The sequence below is a fragment of the Heterodontus francisci genome, chromosome 9 (assembly GCF_036365525.1).
Source record: "Heterodontus francisci isolate sHetFra1 chromosome 9, sHetFra1.hap1, whole genome shotgun sequence".
In the NCBI taxonomy this organism is placed as follows: Eukaryota; Metazoa; Chordata; class Chondrichthyes; order Heterodontiformes; family Heterodontidae; genus Heterodontus; species Heterodontus francisci.
In genome coordinates, this window is record NC_090379.1 from 17,801,524 (window position 1) to 17,825,603 (window position 24,080).

At 44.9% G+C, this 24,080-nt stretch overlaps 1 protein-coding gene and 1 long non-coding RNA gene across 9 annotated transcripts in view; one reads left to right on the forward strand and one right to left on the reverse strand.

Moving 5' to 3' along the window:
- Positions 1-24,080, reverse strand: part of adck1 (aarF domain containing kinase 1) — a 586,674-nt gene that overhangs the window by 274,319 nt on the left and 288,275 nt on the right. The gene's annotated exons all lie outside the window — the stretch shown is intronic.
- Positions 18,295-24,080, forward strand: part of LOC137373598 (uncharacterized) — a 42,624-nt gene continuing 36,838 nt past the window's right edge. For all 4 annotated transcript variants that reach the window (XR_010975655.1, XR_010975657.1, XR_010975656.1 and 1 more), the window contains exon 1: positions 18,295-18,368. This is a non-coding gene — a long non-coding RNA (uncharacterized lncRNA). The remainder of the gene's footprint in view (positions 18,369-24,080) is intronic.

Below are 24,080 nucleotides of genomic sequence, written 5' to 3' on the forward strand. Positions count from 1 at the left end.
ACCCTTTCTGGACTAATGCTTTGTCTTTCACCACAAGCATTAACACACTCTCACACTCTTTGCCTTTGTCCCAGGACAGCTGTGTTATTTAATCACTCCTGCCCTCTGCTCTATCACACACCTTCCCTTTAATTCTCTTCTCCACCCAACCTCCACCACGCCACCACCCCCTCCACTTCTTCACTTGCGTAAAACCTAATTCTTTTCTAGCCTTTGCCAGTTCTAATGAAAGGTCACAGACGTTAACTCTGCTTCTCTCTCCACAGATGCTACCTGACCTGCTGAATATTTCCAGCACTTTCTGTATTTGTGTCGTTTCTCTGCCATTTCCTTATTCCCCATTATAAATTCTTCTGATTCCACTTATAATGGAGCCACATTTGTTTTTGCTAATCTTTTCCTTTTTACATACCTATAGAAGCTTTAACAGTCCATTTTTTATGTTTCTCACTAGTTTTCTCTCATATTCTGTTTTCCCTTTCTTAATCTTTTTCTTGGTCCTCCTTTGCAGAATTCCAGTATAAATATGAATCAAACTGTCAACAAGAAAATGTTTTTCAAATGTAACAACTTTTTTTTCTCTGCTAATAGTTATGCAATGATTACATAGAATTACAGAGTGTACAGTACAGAAATAGGCCATTCGGCCCAACATGTCCATGCTGGGATTTATGCTCCATGCTAATATTCATGCTCTACACGAGCCTCCTCCCACTCCTCCTTATCTAACTCTATCAGCATAACCTTCTATTCCTTTCTCCCTAATTTGTTGTCTAGCTTTCCTTTAAATGCATCTATGCTATTCGCCTCAACCAAGCCTTGTGGTAGCGAATTCCACATTCTAACCACTCACTGGGTAAAGAGGTTGCTCCTAAATTTTTTGTTGGATTTATTTGTGACTGTATGACCCCTAGTTTTAGACTCCACCACAGGGAGAAACATAATCTCTACATCTACCCCATCAAACCCTTTCATTGTTTTAAAGGCCTCTATTAAATTACCTCTCAGCCTTCATTTTTTTTTAAAGAGAGAAAACAGCCCCAGTCTGTTCATTCTTTGTATGTCATCACAGGGTGTACCTATTTAGACAATTTCCCCACTGAAAATACCACAAAGGGACACTCTAGTTAATAACATTGTGGGTGGGATTCTCCCATTAGACCACCTGTAACTTCAGCAGAAGAGTTGAGGAGACCTCGAGAAAACATTGGAAATGCTGATTACACTGTTCTAACACAGTTTCTGCAGTTCTCGTACCAATGTTACAGCAGACTGGTGGGTGGAAGGTGGGTGGTGTAACCCCCCGGGAAATTCACCCCAAAGTCATCTTAGTCGCTAAGCACCAGAACTGTATGCCAGACTGCTTATAGACATCGCTAGGGAGATCAGCTAGTAGTAAATTAAAAGTCTTGCAGGTTGCTGTGTCACACTTTTATCAAACCATTAAATGTTTGGTTAGTTCCTGGGAAATTTATGGCGATGAGCAAAACAGATAAAACAGACTATCTCTGAGCACATCTCGAGAAAATCTTTCCAAATCCGAGGTCTGTTCCCCAATCACAGATCTCCACCCATTTCGACATACAACATAAACCAAACTCATGCCATATCCTACAACATGCCATGAGCAATCCCAAGGGACGTCCACTGGCATCTTTGCTACAATTGAGGATGTGACCTTGAGAATAAAGAAGGCTGAAAAGAGAAGGCTGAGGGGTGACCTAATGCAGGTCTTTAAAATGATGAAAGGTTTTGACAGAGTGGACAAAGAAAGACTGTTTCCACTTGTGGGGAAAAGCAAAACTAGAGGCCATCAATATAAGATAGTTACCAAGAAATCCAGTAGGGAATTCCGAAGAAACCTCTTCATCCAGAGAGCTGGTGAGAATGTGGACTCATTACCACAGGGATTAGCTGAGGAAAATAGTATAGATGTAGTTAAATATCTGAGGAAGAAGGGTACCGAGGGTTACGCTGAATAGAGTTAGATGAGAAAGGATGGGAGGAGGCTTGAGTACAGCATCAATGCCAGCATAGACTGAATGGGCCAAATGGCCTGTTTCTGAGTAGTAAATACGATGTAATTCTTTGTAATTCTACGTAATAAAGAAACCAATCTATTGGCGGAGTGAGGTCCCAGCTGGAACAGGGCCTGCCGTTCCAATTCAAGAGGGTGTCGGGAATCACTGGCAGTAAAATAAAAACAAATTGTGAAGAAAAGTGGAGCTTGAACCGAAGCCAGGCCTTCACTGCCACAGAATGGTGCACACCAGGGCCACACAGTGTCAAAATTAATTAGCTTGTCAACACGTGGCAGCTGGAGTAATATTAAAATTTGCCTTGCAAAATAATTATCCACTCAAGCAAAATGAGAACAGAACGATACTGTCGGAGCAAAGTGAAAGAGGGTGTCACAATATTATGATCCCTTTTAAAGAGAGAGTCTCACTTCTGGGATCCCTCTTAAAGGGAGAGTCTCACTTATATATTATACATAATATATAGATATCATTACATAACTGATTCATGCTTGTGTAGAAATTGATATTTTATGAAGCAGTAATATTCCATATGCTGGTACCCGCCACCGTGTCCCACCAGCTAACCTGTTGATTAAGATGGTGAGTGGATGCTCATGTGAGTCTGCCAACTCGACAACATCATCTGTGAAGGATTTGGAACTTTTCAATATGGGCTTTAAAAACTAAAAGAATGAGATACTACCAGGTTTGAAAGCTATTATCAATACTTCAGAGTCTTGAAAGGTAACTTGAGATGATGTACTTTCGTGGAGATAAGGAGTGGGGTTAAAGATAAGAAAGAGGCCTATCTGAATCATGAGAAAGACGGAGAAAGGGAAACAACAGCAAGTAAGAAACAATGCCAAATCAGCCATTAAGTTTGCAGAGATAGGGTAGAAGAATTTGGCCATTCCGAGTTGTAAGTTGCAATATTGGCAAAGGTCGTAAGCATCTCTATCTGTAAAACTGTTGTGTTTTAGTGTCAAAAAACCCAATTATTTGGAAAAGGTTGCAGCATCTGTTGATCCTTACCTCAGTAAAGAGAGAGTTTTAAAAAAGCTTATGGTGATCAAGTGCCCGACCAGAGATCAACACATTGAGGACAACAGGGAATTTAGTTGGATTGCGTGGCATTAGAGTCTAGTTGGCTCTTGCACCTGTAGGAGGAGGTTAAGTAAAGCTCGGAGGAATCCAAGGAACAGTCGATAAGATAAGGGAGCTTATAAGTCTCAAAGAGCCAAATCAGGGCATCAGCTCGGGGAACTTGGAGAAGTGGAGACTGCCAGACTCCCAAGAGGGGACAAACAATTTGGGACTCAAAGCAGCACTTACGTGCAAGGTTCAGCTCGGGCAGCTGAAACAGGAAAAGATCAAGGATAGGCAGACAAAGGTATACTAGTTATTAGTTTTGTTTAAAGTTTAAAAGGGAAGCCATGATAGTTTCAGAATAGTCTGCAACATTCATTGGCTATCTCTCGGGATACTATCTGACCTATCGGTGCTGAAGACGCTAAATGGGATGGTGAGAGTGGACAGTTTTGCCTCACTTCTCGCTTCAGCGAGATCATTTCTCATTTATCCTCACACAGGAAGGTTTGCAGGCAAACGAAGACAGCAACAGGTTGAAAACAATGCTGCTGCTGCTCATAAATAGTTTCAGTGGAATTAGATTTTGAGAAAAAGCTGGCATTTTGCTGTTGAAATCAAACACTGAAAGCTTTCATTCTTTGCACAAAGTGACGATAAACACCAACAACCCAAACAGAGACTTGGCTACTGCTAAACGCCCAGTATCGTCTAACACAGTCCTCTTCTTTCTTTCCGAGATTCAACAGCGACTGCAGATCAAAATGTACCTCTTTGGCTAGAAAGTGCTTTGGGACATCCTGAGGTCGTGAAAGGTGCTATAGAAATGCAAGCTCTTTCTTTCTTGCTTGCTTTCCCCTAGCATGCTGCTTTTGTAAAATCCCACATACAGAACAGCTAGTCATAGAGCTATACAGCACAGAAACAGGCCCTTCAGCCCATCGTGTCTGTGCCGGCCATCAAGCACCTATCTAATCTAATCCCATTTTCCAGCACTTGGCCCGTAGCCTTGTCTGCTATGGCGTTTCAAGTGCTCATCTAAATACTTCTTAAATGTTGTGAGGGTTCCTGCCTCTACCACCCCTTTAGGCAGTATGTTCCAATCACCTTTGGGTGAATTTTATTTGTCCTCATATCCCCTCTAAACCTCCTGCCTCCTACCTTAAATCTATGCCCACTGGTTATTGACACCTCCACTAGCGCCCCTCATAATTTTGTATACCTCAATCAGGTCCCCTCTCAACCTTCTCTGCTCCAAGGAAAACAACCCCATCCTTTTCAGTCTCTCTTCATAGCTGAAATGTTCCAGCCCAGGCAACATCCTGCTGAATCTCCTCTGCAGCCTCTCAAGAGCAATCACATCCTTCCTATAGTGTGATGACCAGAACTGCACACAGAACTCTGGCTGTGGCCTAAGTAGCATTTTATACAGCTCCATCATAATCTCCCTGCTCTTATATTCTATGCCTTGGCAGATAAAGCTAAGTATCCCATATGTCTTCCTAACCACCTTATCTACCTGTGCTGCTGTCTTCAGTGATCTATGGACAAGTACACGAAGGTCCCTCTGATCCTCTGTACTTCCTAGTGTCTTTTTCTTTCCATTGTAATTCCCTTGCCTAGTCCTCCCAAAATGCATCACCTCACACTTCTCAGGATTAAATTCCATTTGCCACTGCTCAGCCCATCTATATCGTCCTGTAATCTAAGGCTTTCCTCCTCACTATTTACAACACCACCAATTTTAGTTTCATCTGTGAACTTCCTATATTCACATCTAAATCATTAATGTACACTACAAACAGCAAGGGTCCCAGCACCGATCCTTGCGGTACACACTGGTCACAGGCTTCCACTTGCAAAAACAACCCTCGACCATCACCCTCTGCCTCCTGCCACTAAGCCAATTTTGGATCCAATTTGCCAAATTGCCCTGGATCAAAGAACAAAGAACAGTACAAGCACAGGAACAGGCCATTCGGAAGCCTGCGCCGATCTTGATGCCTGTCTAAACTAAAACCTTCTGCACTTTCGGGGTCCGTATCCCTCTATTCCCTTCCTATTCATGTATATGTCAAGATGCCTCTTAAACGTCGCTATCGTACCTGCTTCCACCACCTCCCCCGGCAGCAAGTTCCAGGCACTCACCACCCTCTGTGTAAAAATCTTACCTCGCACATTCCCTCTAAACTATGTCCCCTAGTAACTGACTCTTCCACCCTGGGAAAAAGCTTCTGACTATCTACTCTGTCCATGCCGCTCATAACTTTGTAAACCTCTATCATGTCGTCCCTCCACCTCCGTCGTTCCAGTGAAAACAATCCAGGTGTATCCAACCTCTCCTCATAGCTAATGCCCTCCAGACCAGCCAACATCCTGGTGAACCTCTTCTGTACCCTCTCCAAAGGGTACTTTGATATTGTGGCAACCAGAATTGTAAGCAATATTCCAAGTGTGGCCTAACTAAAGTTCTGTACAGCTGCAGCATAACTTGCCAATTTTTATACTCTATGCCCCGACCGATGAAGGCAAGCATGCCGTATGCCTTCTTGACTACCTTATCCACCTGCGTTGCCATTTTCAGTGATCTGTGGACCTGTACGCCCAGATCTCTCTGCCTGTCAATACTCCTAAGGGTTCTGCCATTTACTGTATACTTCCCACCTGTATTAGACCTTCCAAAATGCATTACCTCGCATTTGTCCGGATTAAACTCCATCTGCCATTTCTCCGCCCAAGTCTCCAACCGATCTATATCCTGCTGTATCCTCTGACAATCCTCATCATTATCCGCAACTCCACCAACCTTTGTGTCGTCCGCAAACTTACTAATCAGACCAGCAACATTTTCCTCCAAATCATTTATATATACTACAAACAACAAAGGTCCCAGCACTGATCCCTGCGGAACACCACTAGTCACATCCCTCCATTCAGAAAAGCACCCTTCCACTGCTACCCTCTGTCTTCTATGACAGAGCCAGTTCTGTATCCATCTTGCCAGCTCACCTCTGATCCTGTGTGACTTCACCTTTTGTACCAGTCTGCCATGAGGGACCTTGTCAAAGGCTTTACTGAAGTCCATGTAGACAGCATCCACTGCCCTTCCTTCGTCAATCATCTTCGTCACTTCCTCAAAAAACTTGATCAAGTTAGTGAGACACGACCTCCCCTTCACAAAACCATGCTGCCTCTCGCTAATAAGTCCATTTATTTCCAAATGGGAGTAAATCCTGTCCCGAAGAATCCTCTCCAATAATTTCCCTACCACTGACATAAGGCTCACCGGCCTGTAATTTCTTGGATTATCCTTGCTACCCTTCTTAAACAAAGGAACAACATTGGCTCTTCCCTTCTTGACCAATCTCCCATGTGGGACCCTATCAAAAGCTTTACTGAAGTCCATGTAGACTACAGCAACTGCTTTACCCTCATCTCTTCAAAAAATTCAATCATATTAGTTAGACATGATCTCCCTCTGACAAAGCCATGCTGACTATGCTTGATTAATCCCTGCCTCTCCAAGTGGCCATAAATCCAGTCCCTCAGAATTTTTTCCAATACTTTCCCTACCACTGATGTTAAACTCACCAGCCTGTAATTACCTGGTTTATCCCTGCTACCCTTCTTGAATAATAGTACCACATTCGATGCCCTCCAGTCCTCTGGCACCTTTCCTGTTGCCAGAGAAGATTTGAAAATTTGTGTCAGACCCCCTGCTATCTCCTCCTTTGCTTCACATAACAGCCTGGGATACATCTCATCCGAGCCTGGGGATTTATCCACTTTTAAGACCGCTAAAACCTCCCTCCCTTTCAATGCTAATTTGTTCGAGTATATCACAGTCCCCCTTCCTGATCTCTACACCTACATTGTCTTCTCCGTAGCAAACACAGATGAAAAGTAATCAATAAAAACCTCACCTACGTCCTCCGGTTCTGCACACAGAGTGCCACTTTGGTCCCTAATGCGCCCTACTCTTTCCCTGGTTGTCCTCTTGCCCTTAATATACCTATAAAATGTCTTGTGATTTTCCTTTATCTTGCCCGCCAGTGCTTTTTCATGCCACCTCTTCGCTCTCCTAATTACTTTTTTAAGTACCCCCCTACACTTTCTATATTCCTCTCAGGTCTCTGCTGTTTTCAGCCCTCAATCTGCGATAAGCCTCCTTTTTGTTTTCCCTTATCCAATCCTCTATATCCCGCGACATCCAGGGTTCACTGGACTTACTGGTCCTACCCTCCACCTTTACGGGAACATGTTGGCTCTGAACTCTCACTATTTACTTTTTGAATGACTCCCACTGGTCTGATATAGACTTTCCTATAAGTAGCTGCGCCCAGTCCACTTTGGCCAGATCCTGTTTTATCATATTGAAATCGGCCTTCCCCCAATTCAGTACCTTTAATTTCCGGTCCATCTTTGTCCTTTTCCATAACTACCTTAAATCATAGAGCTATGGTCACTATCCCCGAAATGCTCCCCCACTGACACTTCTACCACTTGTCTGGCTTCATTCCCTAAGATTAGGTCCAGTACTGCCCCTTCTCTTGTCGGACTTTCTACGTGCTGGCTCAAAAAGCTCTCCTGGATGCACTTTAAGAATTCTGCCCCCTTTAAACCTTTTGCACGAAGACTATCCCAGTTAATATTGCGGAAGCTGAAATCCCCCTACTGTTATTACCCTATTATTTTTACACCTCTCTGAGATTTGCCTACATATTTGCTCCTCTATCTCTCCCTGACTGTTTGGAGGCCTGTAGTACACTCCCAGCAAAGTGACTGCCCCCTTTTTGTTTTTAAGTTCTACCCATATGGCCTCATTTGAGGAACTTTCTAAGATATCATCCCTCCTGACTGCAGTAATAGTGCAATGCCACCTCCTCTTTTACAACCCCCAACCCCCCCTACCCCCCGTCATGCCTGAAGCTTTTTTACCCTGGAATATTGAGCTGCCAGTCCTGCCCTTCCCTCAACCATGTCTCTGTGATAGCAATAATATCATTTTCCCATGTGTTACTCAACACCTTCAATTCATCTGCCTTACTTATAAGACTCCTTGCGTTAAAATAGATGCAATCTGCAATCCAGACTTGCATTATTCGCTTATGCCTTAATAGGTCTATATTTGCTCTGCTTCCAGACTGACTTAATTTCTCTTCTATATTTGGCTGTACATCCACCCAACCCCCCCCCCCCTCCACTGTACCTCCACTCTGTATCCCATCCCCCTGCCAAATTATTTTAAATCCCTCCCCCGCCAACAGCACTAGGAAACCTCCCTGCAAGTATACAGGTCTCACCTTCGCCAGAAACAGACACAGTGATCCAGAAAACTAAAGCCCTCCTTCCTGCACCAGCTCTTCAGCCATGCATTCATCTGCTCTATCCTCCTATTCCTATACTCACTAGCACATGGCACCAGGAGTAATCCAGAGATTACAACCTTTGAGATCCTGCTTTTTAATCTGCTACCTAGCGACCTACATTCTTGTTGCAGGACCTCATTCCTCTTTCTACCTATGTCGTTGGTACCAATGTGAACACCACCTCTGACTGTTCACCATCCCCCTTCAGAATGTCCTGCAGCCACTCCGTGACATCCTTGACCTGAGCACCAGGGAGGCAACATCCTGGAATCACGTTTGCGACCACAGAAACGCCTATCTGTACCCCATAAGATAGAATCCCCTATCACTTATAGCTCTCCCACTCTTTTTCCTTCCCTCCTCTGCAGCTGAGCCACCCGTGGTGCCACAGACTTGACTCTTGCTGCATTCCCCTGAGAAGCTATTTCCTCCAACAGTATCCAAAGCAGAAAATCTGTTAGAGCGGGAGACGGACTCCTGCACTACCTGTCTAATTCTTCTACTCTGCCTGGTGGTCACCCATTCCCTTTCTGCCTGAGCAGTCTTTACCTGCGGTGTGACCACCTCCCTGTACGTGCTATCCACGATGATCTCAGCCTCGCAGATACTCCACAGTGTCCCCAGCCGCCGCTCCAGATCCGAAACACGGTTTCCAGTAGCTACAGCTGGAGACACTTCCTGCACACGTGTTTGCCCTGGACACTGGAAGTGTCTAGTACCAATACAATCTGCAAATTACTAGTCACACCCACGATGTCTCCATGCAAAGTATAAAGTAAAACAGATGGGCACATTGGATCACGAGCTGCCTGCTGAAAGAGGCAAGGAGAAGTCTTCACTTATAGATTAGTATTAAAATAGGATTAAAGGGCCCCACTCTTATAGTTGCACCAACTCCCATTCCCCTATCACCCCTATGCTCACTAAACAACATTAGCTCCCGGTCTGGCAACATCGATTTTACAATTCTCATCCTTGTTCTTAAATCCCTCCGTGGCCTCACCCCTCTCTATCCTTGTAAAACCCTCTGAAATCTCTGCGTTCCTCCAATTCTGGCCTCTTACAAATTCCAAATTTCCATCACTCCATTATTGGCGTCCGTGCCTTCAGCTACCTAGACCCTAAGCTCTGGAGTTCCCTCGTTGAATCTATTCGCCTCTCTGCGTCCCTCTCCTCTTTTATGATGCTTCATAAAACTATACTCTTTGACTTGTCCGAATATCTCCTAATGTGGCTCGGTATCAAATTTTGTCCGATTACACTCCCGTGAAGCCCCTTGGGATATTTTACTATGTTTAGATGCAATATAAATGCAAACTGCTGTTGCAGTCTAAAGGAATACTCTGGATGCACGAGCAGCACACAAGGCTGGGTTCTTTATTTATGCTTTCAACACATACACAGTCTAATCTCCCTACTGATCGATCTGGACTTTACATGGCTGGTGTCACATCCAGGTTTTGCTGGCCTTTCTTCATTCTCTTCACCTGGTTGAGATGAAGCTGTGAGAAATGTCCTGCAGGTCGAGTGAGAATCTCCTAATAGGCCTGCACTGCTTGGTATTTCATGAAAGCTGATGCATCTGGAGATTGTTGCTGGGGCAACACATCAGCTCCTGGAAGTAGCATTTTTTGCAGAATTTACATGATGCCCCATGGGCTCTGATCACTCATCACTTGTACATTCAGGTCATCCACGAGGGCACTAATTCCTGTTAAAGTGCTGTGTTTGAAAGGCTCCGATTCTCAGTTCAAACCTGTCGTAGGTGAGACAGCGGGCTGCATTTTATCAGCTTGCCGCCGAGCTTCAAAAATGGCGGGGTGCACGTGCAAGATTTATTCCGCGGAGTCGCCGCAATACTTAGCGCGCCAGCTCATTTACATAGCTGGGGCGGACTAACCCACCCCCACCCCCCCAGCGATGACGTGGAGGAGGCAGGTGCTCCATCCCCGGCAACGGTGTCCTGCGCCACTGCAGAGACGCCAGCGCCATTTTTAAAGAGCTTCCAGCCCTTGCATTTAATTTACTTTTTTAAAGGAAGAGTAATTATAAATTTCATTTTAAAAATTTAATAAAAGATTCAAGCCGCTCTCCCACCCCTCCCCCCAATGTCTGAACAATTTATTACTTGCACTCTCCCCCCAAAAAAAATCTTACCTTGTGATCCTGACCTTCCCCCCAACCCCCACCCATCACAGTTCATCAATTTTCACATTCAACCCCTTCCCACCATTCCCTCCACCAATCACAATAATTTTCCCGAATCCAACCACCCTCCCGCCCTGAAAACTTACCTGCTTTCCCCTCCCAACCAGTGTTCCACCTCGGATTTCCAAATGGAGATTCGAAGGCATGGGAGCCCCGGCAACCGACCAGAATATGGCATCGGGGCGGCCGACAGGAGAAGACAGGTCATTTATTCATTAATTTAATTATTTAAATCCTGCTCCCATTGCCGAGTCACAGGGTGGTTCCTACGAGGCCTCGCTGCTGCTTGTAATATGGGGGCGGGGCCTTCCCGGTATCAAGGCCCGTGGCGGGCATCTCCCAGAGGCAAATTCCAGCCTCCCCCGCCACAACCCCTGATGTCGGGGGGGCTGGTAAAATTCACCCCAGGGAGTGGGGAACAAGACAGTCTTTATAAACCAAAGCACGAGTCTGGCCAGTTTTAGCCACACAGGGAAAAAAATATCTAAAGCCGTGCTGAATTCCAGCAAGGCTGAGAGAGCGAGAGAAAGAGAGAGCGAGAGAGAGAGCGAGAGAGATGGGAACCAGCCAACATAGTTGAGCCCTGCTGGGACACATTGGAAGTCATCTACAGCAGAGACAAGAGAGTGCCTTTGGAAGAACTACTCTTCAATCGATGTGTGAATTGAATGAAGCCATGAGCATCATCCTCAATCCAAAGAGGACTGCCAGACAATCAGCAACCAGGTCTGCAACTGTAAAATTCACCTTCCAAGAGGATCCCACAGGTTTTCCCTGAAATGTCAGACTTTTACACCTTGAACTCTTACCCTTTACCTTCTATCTATCTTCTCTTGAAAGTGCATGTGAGGGTCAATCTCTGCGTGAGTGGTGTTGCGAACACTTCGGGGAATGAATATTGTTTAATAAATAGTTAATCTTCTGTTTTAAACAGACAAGAAAACTGTCACTGTCTTTTTATTTGGCAAATAAAATACAGGGGTTGAAACACTCGAAACACAAAAACACTGTCTATGGTCAGTTGGGAGTGAACCTGTGACACACCTGTCCATAACACAGGTGTTTGGCAAACACTTTGGCAGGGAAGTTATCCCCGGTGTCCAAGTCAATGCTTACCCTGCAATCAACATCACTAAAACAGAATACATGATTAGTCTTTCCTCACAGTTTTAGGGAGCTTGCTATGTGCAAATTGGCTGATGTATCTCCTGCAAAATAACTTAATTGACTGTAAAGTCCTTTGGGATGTCCTGAGGTCATGTAAGACACTATATAAATGCAAGTCTTTATTCCTTTATTTCTTTCCTCAAGGCTGTGCCCATCAAAAAGCTCCGACAACTGTCCGACCACTGACCGGATTTAGCAAGTGCGCTCCAGAATGATCCTATAATGCAAGCATATGCGTCTCAATGGCTCTGCCCTCTCTCTCCCTTCTTGTATTGAAGGGAGTGACTCTTGCTGAGCTTCGGTTCTACAGGCAGCGGCCTGTAGCGTCTCTCCCTCAACCCAGTGGCCAGTCTCCACGTCTGTGTTCAGACAGGCTCAACAGGTGAGATGGCTTTGGGAAGCATAATTGCCAATGCAATCGCAGTGCCCTCCCCTCATCACCTCTTCCTCTCCTGCCTTCCTAATGGCTCAGTACCACACCAGAAGGTGAACTACTCCAATGAAGTCTGAGAGGAACCAAACTCTCAATTTTGGAAGTGCATGGGGTGATTGGGGCAAGGGTGGCATCCAGTTGAAAGGGCTTGCTTATGGTCAAAATATATTGAACTATGTATATTACATTGCGGGATTTGCTCTACAAGGTCTTTGGTTGTTCAAAGATTATTTTCAGATTTGAGGACTGTACAAAGAGCAACCACTATTTAAAATGTGGGTCAACAATCTGTGCATAGTCCAGAAAGTAGCACAGTGTACTGCCGCACCATTTTTTCTTTAATTCATCACAGAGGTTGGGTGCGGTGGGTTAGCACACTGCCCTTTCACCTCTGACATTGAGGATCAAATCCCTCCCAGGACAAAATGGCGAAGATCCCCTCTGGCAGCTGCATTGGTCTTACGTGAAAGAGACAGTCTCAACTGACAAAAATAAATAACTTGGCACTAAACTGGGTATCTCACTCAGCATGGATGTTTGGGGTGCGAATTGAAAATATCACACTGGCATAGTAAGGAGCCCATCTACTGGTGTGCATCAATATGTTTCAGCAAAGGGTTCTGGAAGAGACCCAGACATGCTTGATGTTTACAGCGGCAGTGAATTCTCCTCTGGTTCACAAGTCACATCTCATAATGCAACAAGAGGCACAAAAATACCAGTTTAAAAAAAAAATTCCCAATAGAATCAAACCCAAAATTCCTCATCAAAACAGCATGGAGTGTTGACCCTTAAATAAGGGAGCACTGGGATGTAGGTAAGTGTTGCTAGTAGCTGTAGGGAGCAATGGTCTCCCTTTCTGATCTTCTCTCGCCCAGCTAGTGGAATCAGAGTGGGCAGCAACGGGCACAACCTCACCTCCATTATACTGACAGGTGCTAAACTCCCACGGGCAAGTGCACGAGTTGGTGGACAGTGACGAAACATCAGCCGTTTTGAGAAACAGTGCATCAATCTCAAGTAGGAGCAGCAACAGTAAAAAAAAAAGATGGCAGTAGCCTGTTGATGTCAAATGGGCTGATCACCTTTGTGAAACAAGCAGCAGAGTTTGCCTCTCATTCTGTCTTCAACAGTCAGCAAGACTGATTTTCTCTCCAAAATTTGCCAGCTTTGAGCACAAAGTACTTCATAGAACCATACAGCACAAAAAGGGGCCAATTGGCCTACCGTACCTGTGCCAACTCTTTGAACGACCTTTCTGGTGAGTCCCCTTCACCCTGTTCCTTCCCCATAGCCCTGCAATTCTTTTCTTTTTCTGATATGTACACAATTCTCCTCATTATCAAATTTGCTTCCGGATGGGAACCGGAGCCACGGATCAGTGGATGGGGTAGCTGTTGAACAGGCAGATACCGAGTGCAGAGAGTCTGTGAGGAAGGTTAGACAGGTGACAGGGCAAAGTTGCAGCCAGTATGATGGGTTGAAGTGTGTCTATTTTAACGCAAGAAGTATCAGGAATAAGGGTGATGAACTTAGAGCATGGATCAGTACTTGGAGCTACGATGTTGTGGCCATTACGGAGACTTGGATATCACAGGGGCAGGAATGGATGTTGGATGTTCCGGGGTTTAGATGTTTCAAAAGGAATAGGGAGGGAGGTAAAAGAGGTGGGGGAGTGGCATCGTTAATCAGGGATAGTATCACAGCTGCAGAAAGGGAGGTCGTCGAGGAGGGTTTGTCGACTGAGTCATTATGGGTGGAAGTCAGAAACAGGAAAGGAGCAGTCACTTTGTTGGGAGTTTTCTATAGACCCCCCAATAGCAACAGAGACACGGAGGAACAGATTGGGAGGCAGATTTTGGAAAGGTGCAGAAGTAACGGGGTTGTTGTCATGGGTGACTTCAGCTTCCCTAATATTGATTGGAACCTCCTTAGTGCAAATAGTTTGGATGGAGCAGTTTTTGTCAGGTGTGTCCAGGAAGGCTTCCTGACTCAATATGTAGATAGGCTGACTAGAGGGGAGACTATGTTGGACTTGGTGCTTGGCAGCGAACCAGACCAGGTGGCAGATCTCTCGGTGGGAGAGCATTTCGGTGATAGTGATCACAACTCCCTGACCTTTACTATAGTCATGGAGAGGGATAGGAGCAGATGGGATGGGAAAGTATTTAATTGGGGGAGGGGGAATTACAATGCTATTAGGCAGGAACTGGGGAGCGTAAATTGGGAACAGATGCTCTCAGGGAAATGCATGACAGAAATGTGGAGGTTGTTTAGGGAGCACTTGCTGCGACTGCTGGATAGGTTTGTCCCGATGAGGCAGGGAAGGGATGGTAGGGTGAAGGAACCTTGGATGACAAGAGATGTGGAACAGCTAGTCAAGAGGAAGAAGGAAGCTTACTTAAGGTTGAGGAAGCAAGGATCAGACAGGGCTCTAGAGGGTTACAAGGTAGCCAGGAAGGAACTGAAGAATGGACTTAGGAGAGCTAGAAGGGGACATGAAGAAGTCTTGGCGGGTAGGATTAAGGAAAATCCCAAGGCGTTCTACACTTATGTGAGGAACAAGAGGATGGCCAGAGTGAGGGTAGGGCCGATCAGGGATAGTGGAGGGAACTTGTGCCTGGAGTCGGAGGAGGTAGGGGAGGTCCTAAATGAATACTTTGCTTCAGTATTCACTAGTGAGAGGGACCTGGTCGTTTGTGAGGACAGCGTGGAACAGGCTGATATGCTCCAACAGGTTGAGGTTAAGAGGGAGGATGTGCTGGAAATTTTGAATGATATGAGGACAGATAAGTCCCCGGGGCCAGACGGGATATACCCAAGGATATTACGGGAAGCGAGGAAAGAGATTGCTGCGCCTTTGGCGATGATCTTTGCATCTTCACTGTCCACTGTAGTAGTACCGGATGATTGGAGGGTGGCAAATGTTGTTCCCTTGTTCAAGGGAGGGAATAGGGATAACCCTGGGAATTATAGACCAGTCAGTCTTACGTCGGTAGTGGGCAAATTATTGGACAAGATTCTGAGAGACAGGATTTATGATTATTTGGAAAAGCATGGTTTGATTAGAGACAGTCAGCATGGCTTTGTAAGGGGTAGGTCATGCCTCACAAGCCTTATTGAATTCTTTGAAGATGTGACAAAACACTTTGATGAAGGAAGAGCAGTAGATGTGGTGTATATGGATTTTAGCAAGGCGTTTGATAAGGTTCCCCATGGTAGGCTCATTCAGAAAGTAAGGAGGCATGGGATACAGGGAAAGTTGGCTGTCTGGATACAAAATTGGCTTGCCCATAGAAGTCAGAGGGTGGTAGTAGATGGAAAGTATTCAGCATGGAGCTCGGTGACCAGTGGTGTTCCACAAGGATCTGTTCTGGGACCTCTGCTCTTTGTGATTTTTATCAATGACTTGGATGAGGAAGTGGAAGGCTGGATTAGCAAGTTTGCCGATGACACGAAGGTTGCTGGAGTTGTGGATAGTGTAGAAGGCTGTTGTAGGTTGCAACGGGACATTAACAGGATGCAGAGCTGGGCTGAGAAGTGGCAGATGGAGTTCAACCTGGAAAAGTGTGAAGTGATTCATTTTGGAAGGTCGAATTTGAATGCGGAATACAGGCTTAAAGACAGGATTCTTGGTAGTGTGGAGGAACAGAGGGATCTTGGGGTCCATGTCCATAGATCGCTCAAAGTTGCCACCCAAGTTGATAGGGTTGTTAAGAAGGCGTATGGTGTGTTGGCTTTCATTAACAGGGGGGTTGAGTTTAAGAGCCGCGAGGTTATGCTGCAGCTCTATAAGACCCTGGTTCGACCACACTTGGAATATTGTGTTCAGTTCTGGTCGCCTCATTATAGGAAGGATGTGGAAGCTTTAGAGGGTGCAGAGGAGATTTACCAGGATGCTGCCTGGACTGGAGGGCATGTCCTACGAAGAAAGATTGAGGGAGCTAGGGCTTTTCTCATTGGAGCGAAGAAGGATGAGAGGTGACTTGATAGAGGGGTACAAGATGATGAGAGGCATAGATAGAGTGGATAGTCAGAGACTTTTCCCCAGGGTGGAAAGGGCTATCACCAGGGGGCATAATTTTAAGGTGATTGGAGGTAGGTTTTGGGGAGATGTCAGAGGTAGGTTCTTTACACAGAGAGTGGTGGGTGCGTGGAATGCGCTGCCAGCGGTGGTAGTAGAGGCAGATACGTTAGGGGCATTTAAGCGACTCTTGGATAGGTACATGGATGATAGTAGAATGAAGGGTAGCTAGTTAGTTTGATCTTAGAGTAGGTTAAATGATCGGCACAACATCGTGGGCCGAAGGGCCTGTACTGTGCTGTTATGTTCTATGTTCTACTCTTTCCCGCAGTGAATTCCAGATCGCACCTTGTTGTCTTAAAAGGATTCTCTGCATCTTCCCTCTGGTAATTTGCCAATTACCTTAAATTTTGGTCCTCTGGTTACTGCCCCTCCTGCCACTGCAAACAGCTGCTTCTTGTTTACTCTATCAAAACCTCTCAGAATTTTGAACTCCTCTATTAAATCTTCCCTTGACTGTCTCTGCTCTCAGGAGAGCACTCTCAGCTTCTCCAGTCTCTCCACATAATTGGACTAGACTCGGCTCTTTGTGGACAGCAGAGCAGAGCTTGGGTGTCTCGCCCCCTTGGAAATCAGCAGTCCATGTCCATCATCTATCAACCAGCTCAAGAACAGTGCTGGCAGTGGGCCTGGCAATGTGTCACCTTGCTGCTCTCAATTATACTGAGGTAATGAATGATGCACGGCACCTGGGAGACCTGTCGAGGTGAACAAATAAAATGGGCCCTAGATAAGCACCCAGTCCCATTAATCATGTCCTTCCATTCATTGCAGAGAGTTTCAAAGGTCCGTTGTGTTTCTTTATTGACTGCATTTTTAAAAGGCCGCAATGCATGAAAGGACAGAATCCTGCCACTTGCCAATTCCTGCTGATGTACTTGATATGTGCAAATTGCTGCCCAGTCCTTCTTACAAAGTGCACAATGGTACCACAGAAAGTGGAGGGCTGGGCACTCTTGTTCCTTAGCACAACACGCACAAGATTCATTTTAATATTCTCATAAAGCCTCTTCTTCTCCGGAACCTGTTGGCTCCTGTTATGGTATAGGTCTCATGGGGACTGGCAATTCTGCTGTGCCTTGCCCAAGGGGACATTCTCCAAATGCAAACCTGAAACTGTTAGCAAGTCTGTCCTGACGCCACATGCACACAGGCAGGCGTGCGCGCACATACACACACACACATGCACAGAGGCTTATGCTTGCGCACGCACACACACAAATGCACATGCACTCACAGGGTGTCCAGTTAGGGACAATGCTCTAACAAGCAGTGATGGGAACTACTGCAGTCACCTCAGAGCTCAGGGACTATCTGTCGATCCCCTGTCATGTCCCCAGCTGAAAATGGCTCATTCAGTTCAAACCAAGGATGGAATGTGTGACTTTCCATATCTGAATGGCTAAATCGTGTACCAACATGGTACACAGAGCCATGGGATAAACAATCAGTTTTGATCTCAGAGAGAGATTGTTACAAATTTCCCCAAATTGAGGCAGTCAGTTCCAGAAAAATTCTTTTGCCTGTCCCCTTCAGAAAGAAATCCAATGGAAGGGCTTCCTGTGTGTATCCATTTCAGTTAACCTGTCTATTGATGAAGATGATGGACCTCAATGATGTGAAGTACAACACCTCTCTAATTTGGTCTCTTAGTTTGTGCGTTAATTGGAACCCAAGCTCCCTCCACCCTGCTCTTTAATGCAACTAACTGTAATCGCAGAGGATCAACCCCTCCAGATATTCCCAAATCCAGTATCAGCTGCTCTCCCTGAGTGGGCATCTAATTAGTGCTGAATTATTTATGACTCTGTGCTGCAAATCTCTGGTGAACTTCTTTGAAGAATCACTGGTGCGACTAACCTACGTTAACTGGGTTACTGCTTAATCAAGTTTCAAAACAACGGGTTTCACATTCATGATTTGTTCTGCAATCCCAAGAGCCAGTCAGTTAGAGGCCTTCAAGCTGCAACCCATCGGTGACACTGGACCCTCAAGTCCAGGTAACTCCACCCTAAATGTATTTGTACTTTTTGACTTGTTACATTCATATTTTATAGGCCTTTTAAGGTTTGCAAAGGGGTTGCTTTTAGCACTGCTGGCTCATTGGTGAATACAACCTAAACCAGAGTCCTAAAACTAGTGGGCAGGATTTTGTGCTGTCCTTTATGGGGACGGAGGCGAGGGGCCAACAAAATGGCTGGGGGTGCCGTTCCCGACACCACCCGGGCCCCCTGCCATTCTGTCCGGGGCGGAGCTACTCTTTGATCTTTGTGAGCCTTGGGCCAATGCCTGTCTGTCCTGAACTGAATGTGTACTCCAAGGTCGTAGAGTCATAGAGTCATTTATGACACAGAATGAGGCCATTTGGCCCATCGAGCCCATGTCAGCTCTACATGGAGCAATCCAGTCAGTCCCAATCCCACGCTCAATCCCCATAGCCGTGTAAGTTTATTTCCTTCAAGTGCCCATCCAATTTCCTTTTGAAGTGATGGAGTTATACAGCACAGAAATAGGCCCTTCGGCCCATTGTGTCTGTGCCAGCCATCAAGCACCTAACTATTCTAATCCCATTTTCCAGCACTTGGCCCGTAGCCTTGTCTGCTATGGCGTTTCAAGTGCTCATCTAAATACTTCTTAAATGTTGTGAAGCTTCCTGCCTCTACCACCTCTTCAGGCAGTGTGTTCCAGATTCTAACCACCCTCTGGGTGAAATTTTTTTTCCTCAAATCCCCTCGAAACCTCCTGCACCTTATCTTAAATCTATGCTCCCTGGTTACTGACCCCTCCGCTAAGGGAAAAAGTTTCTTCTTATCTAACCTATCAATGCCCCTCATAATTTTGTATACCTCTATCATATCTACCCTCAACCTTCTCTGCTCTAAGGAAAACAACCCATCTCCACTTCCACCACCCTTGCGGGCAGCAAGTTCCAGGTCATTACTACTTGCTGCTTAAAAAAGTTCTTCCTCACATTCCACCGGCATTGCTTGTCCAAAACCTTCAATCTGTGTTTTTTAAAAATTCTTTGATGTGATGTGGGCGTCGCTGGCAAGGCAAGCATTTGTGGCCTCTGCATCCTCTCAATTTACCAGAATGGTTCCAGGGATGGGGGCTTTTAGTTACAAGGTTAGGTTGGAAAATCTGGGGTTGTTCTCCCTGAAGAAAAGGAGATTGGGGGGAGATTTGATAGAGGTGTAGAAGATTAAGACAGGATTAGATAAATTAGACAAGGCAAAACTGTTCCCATTAACTGATGGTACAAAGACTAGGGGACAGAGGAGTCTGACGTGGTGCAGTGGTAATGTCACTGAACTAGTAATCCAGAGGCCCAATGCCCTGGGGACACTGGTTCAAATCCCACCACGGCAGCTGGTGGAATTTAAATTCATATATGTTTCAATCAAGTCGCCACTTACTCTTCTAAATTCCAGTGGATACAAGCCTAGCCTATCTAACCTTTCCTCATAAGACAACCCACCCATTCCAGGTATTAGTCCAGTAAACCTTCTCTGAACGGCTTACAATGCACTTACATCCTTCCTTAAAGAAGGAGACCAATACTGTACAGAGTACTCCAGATGTGGTCTCACCAATGACCTGTATAACTGAAGCATAATCTCCCTAGTTTTGTATTCAATTCCCTTCGCAATAAATGATAATATTTTATTAACTTTCATAATTACTTGCTGAACCTGTACACTGAAACCTTTTGCGATTCATGCACCATGACACCCAGATCTCTCTGCATCTCAGAGCTGTACAATCTCTCACCACTTCGATAATATGCTTCCTTTTTATTCTTCCTGCCAAAATGAACAATTTCACATTTTCCCACATTATACTCCATTTGCCAGATCTTTGCCCACTCACTTAACTTATCTATATCCCTTTGTAGCCTCCTTATGTCCTCTTCACAACTTAGGCTCCTCCCTAGAGTGAGTGTGGCAAGAAGAGGGCAGTGTTACCCGGGGGAGGGCAATGTGACCCCTTGGGTAGGGTGGGTCATTGGGGAGAGGTAGCGAGCAAGAACACAGGTCCCAGGTTGGGAGGGGGTGGGGAGGGAGAAGGCAGTGTGGACCCAGGTGGTGGGGGTGAAACAGTGAGCCAGATGAGGTGATGGAGAAGGCATAGTGAACAGTACTGTGGGATGGGGTGGAGGCTTGACAATGAGCAACTTGTTGCGGGAGACCTTTATGTTGAGAATTGTCCCACAGGTTTAACCAAACAAATGGACAATTTTCCAAAAGTGGGTGGGGGGGGGGGGGGGGGGGGTGGGGGGTTGCTGATTAGGTGGGCTGTAAAGCGAACAAGTTTCGGGCATTAATTCTGGGGCAGTGGTACAATGGTGGGCCAGGAGCGACTGAGGGCTGGACAAGAGGCAGAGCAATGGAATTTGTGGAAGAAAATTGTTGGGCTGGAGGAGGTTAGAGATCACAAGGCATGAGGCCATGGAAGGATTTAAAAACTAGGGAATTTTCAGTTGGAGCTTCTGAATTCCCAATGTTTAACTGGAGGAAATCGCTGCTTATCCAAGATTGGATGTCAGCCATTACAGAGACAGTGTCGCAGTGTCGGGGGGGGGGGAGGGGGGGTGGGAGGGGGGAGGGTGTCGAGAGAGGTAGAGCTGGATGTCATCAGTCTACATATGGATGATGTAAAGGAGCAGCGTGTAAATGAGACAGAACATGCAATGCACAAAGTCTCAGTCACATTTGCCCACATTACAGCATTGACTACACTTTAAAAGTGTTTTATTGGCTGTGAAACACTTTGTAACCTCCTCCAGTCATACAACCACTCAAACTCTTCGTTCCTCCAACTCTGGCATCTTATGCATCCCTGCTCCCTCCACCCCATTACTTGTGGCTTTGCCTTCAGCCACTAAGTTCCCATGTTATGGAATTCTATTCCTCTGCCTCTCCATCACCCTATTCTCCTTTAAGACCCTCCACATCTTTGACCAAGGTTTCTGTCACCCCTCCAAGTACATTCACCTTTCGCTCTCAGCATCCAAATTTTTTAAAGGCATCTCTGTGAAGCGTCTTTAGATGTTTTTTTCTATGTTAAAGCCTCTATATAAAAACATTTAGAAAACTGTGCCTGCGCTTGATGACATTGGCAATGACAGTCAGTGGATGAGGGTGATCATAGAGAACGCTGAATCTGCTTGAGCAGACGTTAAAAGGAATAACACCCACTGTTTCATTTTACAGCCATGTTCAACAAATAGAAATTGTATCTATTCGTAGATCTTCTATAGTTAGAGACCAATTATACTTAGTCCATGGTCTTGTGACATTGGAGGACAAATAGGATTTTCATTGCTAATTGACGGACAAACTAAGACAAAGCAAAACTAGTAAAAGATCATGTCCAGGTTCATAAAGAGATTTTTCTAATTAGCTGGAATAGGGATGGGATGGGAGACAGATCATTTCAGAAACACAGATGGAAGGACAGTTTGATACTTTAAAGGCACTATATAAATGAAAATTATTGTTGTTGTCAGATGGCTAGATTAAGGACATATAAAGATCTGAATTGTATAAATGTATTTGCTAAATCAATTTAAGCAATAGAAAGAGAGACTTGCATTTATATAGCATCTTTCACATTCTTAAATATCCCAATGTCATTTGCAGTCAATCAATTACACAGCTGTTTTGTAGGCAAGTGGTGAAGACAATTTGTACACAAGGTCCCAAAGGCGACAATGAGATAAATGACCAGTTCATCTGTTTTGGAGGTGCTGGTTAGGGCACTGGGAAAATACCCTTCTTTGAAAAATTGCCACGGGATCTTCTGAGTGCATCAAAACTGGTAGATAAGCCTGAATGGCTTATCTGAAAGATGGCACCAGTGCTGCACAGAAATGTCAGCCCAGATTATGTGTTGAAATCCTGAATTGGGATGCAAACTCGCAACCAGCTGACTCAGATGCAACTGTTACCACTGAGCCAAGTTAACGCTCAAGCTAATCAAATATTAGTGATGCATGTTATGTCATTATGTAAATCTATGGAATGATTTTAATGTTAGATGCATTTGGTTCAAGAGTGTATATCTTGTTTTTTAAATAGTTTTGTTACAGTTAAAAGCTGTGTGCAAGTAATACAAACAGGCTGATTGATGGACTGGTGAGGCTGCTGTACTCTCCGAGACAAATAACTCTAAGACTGCACAATTAGTTTCTCATTTCTAGGTAAAGTATTAAGCATTGGAATTAACATTTTCACTGATGTGGTCTTAGCCTCTGGTGAATTTCCCTTTATTATTGATCCTATTTATTTTATGGAATCATGCAGCACTGAAAGATGCCCGTGTTGGATCTATCCAATTAGTCTCACTTCCCTCCTCTTTCCCCACACCCTTGCAGAAACCAGAGGTAAAAGAAAAGGAATTTCTGTCTCAATTTGAACTAAACCAATCTATTTATTAAAGAATAGGGTCCAGATTTTTCACCTTGCAGCAATAAATGATAAGTAAAGTGGAAGGCTGTGTCCCCCACACTGGGCATTAAGACACTGATATGAAATTCCTTCCTCTGCAATTCCAACAAAGTGAAAACCTCCACTAAATTTAAAATATAATTCTTGAGATGTGGGCATTGCTGGCAAGACTGGCATTTATTGCCCACGGGAGCTACCTTTTGAATATGCTAATACAGCTAAGTGGTTTGCTAGGTCACTTCCAAGGGCAGTTAAGAGTCAACCATGTTGATGTATAACTGGAGGCACATGTACCAGGCCCTGGATGGATGGCATGTTTCCTTCCTTAAAGGAAGCAATTGGGTTTTTACTTTTATAGTGATACCAAAAACAATCTGCATTTATATAGCACCTTTACCATGCTAAAATGTCCCAGGGTGCTTCACAGGAGCGTTACCAAACAAAATTTGACACCGAGCCACATAAGGAGATATTAGACCATGTAACCAAAAGCTTGACCACAGAGGTAGGTTTTAAGGAGTGTCTTAAAGGAGGAGAGAGAGGTTGCGAGTTGGAAAGTTTTAGGGGAGGAATTCCGAAGCTTGGGGCCTAGGCAATTGAAGGTACAGTCACCAGTGTTGGAACGATGAAAATCAAGAATGCAGAAAAGGCCAGAATTGGAGGAATGCAGAGATCTCGGTGGGTTGTACAGCTGGGGTGTTTACAGATATAGAGAGGGGTGAGACATTGGAGGGAGCTGAAAACAAGGATGAGAATTCTTAAATTGAAGTGGACTGGGAGCCAATGTAGGTCAGCGAGCACAGGGGTGATGGGTGAAGAGGACTGGTACGAATTAAGATTCAGATATTGGTTAAAAAAAGAACATATTTGAGGGCTTCAGCAGCAGATCAGTTGAGGCAGGGATGGAGATGGGTGGCAGTATGGAGTTAAAAATAGACAGACTTTGTGATGGAGAGGATACCAGCTTTTTATTCACATTGTTTTTAAACTGAATTCGGATTCACAAACTGCCATAGTGGGAGTTGACCTCATGTTCTCTGGATTACCCAGGCCTTTGGAATATTAGTCTAGGAACAAAACCACTGCACGTCCATACCAAAATAATGGACAAAGGAATTTCACACAAGTATACAGCACATTCAGATGGCACTACCTCCCTTAGTGTATATTCTTAGTGGCATCTATCACCCACAATAAGATGCAAAGGTTTGATTTAATCAAGGATGATAACAGTTGGCATATTCTACAAGGTTTTGAATAAAT